The sequence below is a fragment of the Carassius gibelio genome, chromosome B13, assembly GCF_023724105.1.
Source record: "Carassius gibelio isolate Cgi1373 ecotype wild population from Czech Republic chromosome B13, carGib1.2-hapl.c, whole genome shotgun sequence".
Lineage (NCBI taxonomy): Eukaryota > Metazoa > Chordata > Actinopteri > Cypriniformes > Cyprinidae > Carassius > Carassius gibelio.
In genome coordinates this window covers 19,509,541-19,515,540 of record NC_068408.1, presented here as the reverse complement: position 1 = coordinate 19,515,540, position 6,000 = coordinate 19,509,541, and positions in this window count along the sequence as shown.

Sequence of the window (6,000 nt, the reverse complement as noted above, 5' to 3'; positions counted from 1 at the left end):
TGACTTTGTGCAGCTCATTTACATGCGCGCTCTGGCGCAGATCCGCCTCTCGCGATGCTCAGCTGTGAAGGATTAATAAATGGGTGCGTTCGACTTGAAGCACAACCTCAGACGGTGGTATGATTCGCTCTTTTGTTGTTCTGTTTTCTTTCAAAAATACAACAAATGAAAGCGTTTATATGTATTTCCGACTGATGAGAACTATGCATATACATTCATAAATCATTCAATTTTGTATTTTATTATGAGATAGGCCTATTTTATTTTAATGTGATCAGTGACTGATGGACCAAAGAGCACGTATTTCGACATTTGCAGTAAAAAAAGTGAAATATAAATTCTCAGAAAATGCATTTAATAGCTACCAGTATATTGAAACGTCTGTTTATATAGCCTAATAAAGGAGTCCAGACATTGGAAAATATCAGTCCACATGCGTTTTATATTTAATATGAGGGAAATAAACATGCATGCATGCGTGATACAAAAAATATTTCAATTTTAGGTAGCAAAATATTTTTTAGTAATTCTGTCAATTACACTAAGTTTATTTCATTGTCTGCTATATATTTGCTTCTTATTTATTAAATACGGGCAATTGATAGATAAAACATTGATCAAAATTAAGATACAATGTATAAAAAACAAATATCTTTTAAAAAGAGTTTTCCATAAATAACATGACCTGGCAATAAAATTCGAAAAAAAGTGTGTCTAATGTGATTTGCTTAACTGATTTGATTTCGGGTGCGGGTTGGGTGTCGGTTCTATTTTAAGCGGGTCGGTTCGGGTGCGGATTTTAATTAGTGCTGCTCTCGGAAAACGGGTCTGATGTGGTTTTAAACACTGCGGGTATGGGCGGGTGCGGATTTACAAAATCGGACCCGTGCAGCTCTCTGATATATATATTGTGGGGCGGGGCCGAGAGGCGTGGGAACGAGGAGTGAGGCCAGGTGTAGTGATTGGAGATGAGCTACACCTGCGCCCCACCGCTAGTATCGAGTCCCACGTAGGAGATGGAAGGATATAAAACTGGATCGACTATAGTGAAGGACGAGAGAGGACCAGGCCTGGGACATTATTTTATGTGTTAGCTTTTTATTTGTGCGCGTCAGTCGCCGTGAGGGGCTGACGCACTGTTTTGTTTATTTTTGAATATTAAAATTATGTTTTTGATTGTGCGCCGGTTCCCGCCTCCTTCTTCCCGATGTATATGGAGTTTTAAATATCGTTACATATATATATATATATATATATATATATATATGCAGCCTTCCTACCTCCTGTCCTATGACAGTTTTTCGGCATTCCTTCTCCACCCCAACTCCTCACTTCTAATCTATTTTTATCCCAAATTAGGGATAAGAGGAGTTCTTTGGGTTCAGACTATGTCCTGGGCCAGGACCCCTCCCCCCAGGACAGCACGCCAAAATATGTTTACTATTTTGATTAAATGTAAGGGTGAACTCGTGAAGAAAAAGTAGGCCTTACCTGTTCAAATGTAACAGTGTGGTAGCATTTGCTGATAAACCAACTCCAGAGGTTAGAGAAATAGTGAATGATACTGCAAGATAGATCTGCTAACTCTAAAGTCAAGTCAAGTCTGCTTTAGTGTCAATTTTTCCACATGCTCCCGTGACAAGAACTCTGTTAACTCGATAGTATATCAGCTGATCAAGAAGAATAGCGCAGTATCCGCGAACACAAAAACACAACAGTCTCAAGGTCAAGAAAATATTTAATTTCTCATTTCTCAAAACAATGCAATATAAACTGATTGACTGGTGTTCCCTTATAGTAATCAAATTGACCCCTTCATACTGCTGACCCCTTACCCATCCCTTAAAGGCCCCGTTTTTCGTGCTTTTTTGAAGATTTGATTGTGTTTACAGTGTGCGATATAACGTGTTCATGTTTCGCGGGTAAAAAAACAGTATTTGTCACACAATTAACTTATCTGTACACCGCTGTTTTCACGGTCATAAAAACGTGCTGATGACTTCCTTGTTCCATAAAATCCCTCCTTCAGAAATACGTAACGAGTTCTGATTGGGCCAGCAGTTCCTGTGTTGTGATTCGACAGCAGCTTACCGCATACTGCCCTCCTGGAAACGCGATTGGGCTACTTTTGGAGTAGTTTTGAGAAGCAAATTGACAGGAGCATGTGCTAGAGATGTACTTATAATCGCAGGAGCGTTTTTACTGATGAGAGATTAAAATTAACATCTAGTTAACAAAGCTAAACAGCGTTGCCCTTTGTGTAATAAGTTACAGAAACTGTTAAACGCACCAACTTCAATAATAAAATACACTTACCGTTTGTGGTCCATAAACAACGCCTTCTCCAGACAAAGAGGGAACTGCTCCATCTTTCAGGAATAACCTATGTGCGAATCCGGCATTAAACTGATTGAGATTGAGGAAGCTGTCCTCAGCAAAATGTGCTGCACATAGTTTTACATGTGGATTATAATTTTCGGTAACCGAGTTAAACATAAATTGTAACAATTAATCTCAAAGTACAGCGTCCCTGGGAAGCCCAAACAAAGATGATTGGACTCCGAGATGAAAATAACAGCGTTTCGACGACATTGAGACAAACACAAATGCCACTCTTCCTCTTCTCACTCAGAGCGCAACAAGACCATACCCCCTTTTTTGTGTATTCCTGTGGGTGGAGGTTAGTCAAAAAACTGTTTTACTGACGTATTATTAATTTTTATTTATTTATTTTTTCTTACAAAAACAGATTTGCTAAAGGAGGCTTTTTTTCACCTGTTTTTCACATTTTTCACCCAAATCAATTTAAAGTCAAACAATACAAAAGAAAAGACTAGTTGCTATTTCCATTTCATCATCACGTTAATACTTGTATGAAGGCATAAAAAAAGTAGTAGCAGTTCTTTATGAGTAAGGAACAAAATTAAAGCACAAACAATGCTGGATAAGTTCCATAACAAACTGTATACATAGGGCCAGGGATTCTGAAAAAAAAAAAGAGTGGAATCTTGTTTCCTCACATTTTCTTATTTTTTTCCCTGCTTGTATGAAATAAACGATTTTTGCAATGGATCTTTATGATCAAACATTTCAATTACAATGTCTGAAGACCAAAAGACAATGTGTATTATGATGCCAGCCCACGTTCTCCAGCAGGAGGTCTTTATATATTTAATATGCTGAGGTCTTTCCTCATTTGAGTGTGTTCCTTAAATAGACAAGATTATAATTACCTCCTTGGGGCCAGTTAATAATGAAGTAGAAGAGGACTGTAGGTCTTGCTGTCTTCAAGAGGCTTTCTTGGACTCATTTATCGTGTCCTTTGGCAGACAAATTAAAGTATTACTCAATATCAGTATCTGCGCACACACAAATCCTTTTGAGATATAAATTTCAGGCCATTGTCATAACTGATGTTTAAGATCAAGAATCATCACTGTGCTGTCTTGAGTTCTGAACACACAATATAATGGCAGTACTATAAGTTAACTGACCTTGCCTATATCCTATGGTTATAAATGTTACACCAGCCTGTCATTATGTCATGTTGTGCACAGAAACTATGAATATTAAACAACAAGAGCATCTTTAAACTTTGACTCTTTCACAAGAGCTTCACAGTTACAGTTGAGTGCATCTCTATGGCAAATACCTTCTTCCCAAGGGTATGGAAAGACAAAATATGCACTCATTATACTGATGTGAAAGATCAGTGCTATTTATAACCAACCGAAATCCTTTAGCGAGAATTGACTGAAGGGAGTGCCGAGGAGCCAGCAGTTAATCAAATGTTGTTGCCTGGTTAAATGACTGAAGAACCCATCAAAATCAATCAGATGAGATTTCCTATTTATGGCATTGCTGATGATTCTTGGTCCCGTGCCTGTGGCTTCTTTTGAGGCACCTTTGAACTGATGTCAAGTGTCATGAAAGATGCAACCAAATCCAAAAAGGTCATCGGATTCTGTTCAACAGTGAGATTATCCAGTTTGATGGTTCTTGTGATTTTCACAGGAAGGCATCCATGCTGAAGGCTCGTGTGATTATGAAAACCCTCCTGTCCCTTTATAATGATGGCTGTGAGGTCTACTTTTACATAATGTATATTTTCTATTTGTAACATTGCATAAAATAATTATTGGATGGAAAGCTAAAGTGTGTAATTACATGTAAATTTTGAGGAATGTAAATTTTAAAGGGTTAGTTCACCCAAACATTTTATTTACACCATGTTTTACTCACCCTCAAGGTATCCAAGGTGTATATGACTTTCTTCTTTCAGATGATAAAATAACTCTGATTGGGTTCGTCAGAAAGAAGAAATACATACACACCTTTGATGCATTGATAGAAAAACATGGACTAATTTAAATTTTGGGGTGAACTAACCCTTTAATGCTTGAAACATCTCATGAATGGTGTTGAAGCTCCTACACACATAAAAAATAATGGTTCTGAAAGGGATTTTTTACAGAAGTTTCATAGAAGAACCAATTTCGGTTATCCCATCCACCACCCACCCAATTCTCACCCACCATACTTTTTTTTCTTGGTGTGAAGAAAATTTTAAAATCTAAAGAATAATTTCCTGCTATAAAACCCTTTTGTATAATAGAAAAGTTCTTTATGGAACCATGAATGTCAACAAAGAACCTTCATTTTTAAGAGTGACACTATATTGCCTTGTATACCTGGTATACAGTCTAAAAAAGTGGATATATCTAAATAAACCCACTGTTTATTAATACATTTTGAATATTTTATTTGATTGTTTATGCTGGAAGTCCTTGGAATTGGTTGAAGCCATCATGATCCAACATATTATTCAAGCATACTACATAACGAATGAGTGTTATGAGTGGAACTACCTGTATGAACTGTGGTTATTATTTTTGGCTGGTTCTATCTACAGTGAGCAAATTTAAATACACACCCTTTCTACATTATCACACTCAGTGTATATAAGCTTTTGATTTGTTTGCATGAAAGGCATGAATGTAACTATTAAAAAACCCAAGGAAGTTTAATTCTATTAGTTTAATGTAAAGCACTTGAAGACAATGAATAAGATGAACGCTCTTTACTGCTTGCCCTCTCTTCACAACATTTAGCTTCATGCTTTCAGGAGGTCTACGAGTACAAAATCCACTTGTGAAGACTTCAGTGAAGTCTGAAGTGGACGTTTAATTAAAATTAAAGGCAGAAAATGTAGAAGAAGTAATTTAAAAAGTAATGATGAGATGGAGATTCATTAATGATTGTTTAGGAAGAGTGACCCAAAGATTTGTGCCTCTCTGTGACCTTTCCTGCTTCAAATTATGAAAAAAAAAAATCTTTACATTTTGGAAAGACCACTTTACCACTTATAATAAAGTATTATTGCATGATTCAAATTGATAGAAGACCAAATTAATACAGTTTATGATTTTTCTCTCTCTCTCTCTCTTTTTGGAAGACACTGCCATCTTCTGGTTAAAGATAAGAAAGGGATTTTAGTACTGAATTTCATGGAAGTCACTGAATAAAAATAATGGATAATGGAAAGACTGAATGCAGGTAATGTTGTATAGGTACAAGATCAGATTAGTTGAAATAAGGCCGTCCTGATAATTTCCCACCTTTTCACTTTAATTTTGACTCAAAATGAAAAGGCTCTTATGTACACCAAGAATACATTTATTTTTTATCACAAATACAGTAAAAAAAAAAAAAATAATAATAATAATAAATAAAAAAAAACTTTACAAAAAAATACATATTCTGATATGCTGATTTGGTGCTCAGGAAGCATTTCATATTATTAACAGCATTACAGTTATGGTGCTTCATATGTTTTTAATTAGAGTTGTTGCTAAACACTGCAGATTAGTGTTCCTCCAAGAACAGGGTTGAATATGTCCTTGCTGAATAAAAGTATTATTTTCTTTTAACAATAAAAATGTGCATGCATTTGCACAAAATCATCACACAAAATGCAGCTGCAATAAGCATTGTACGTAA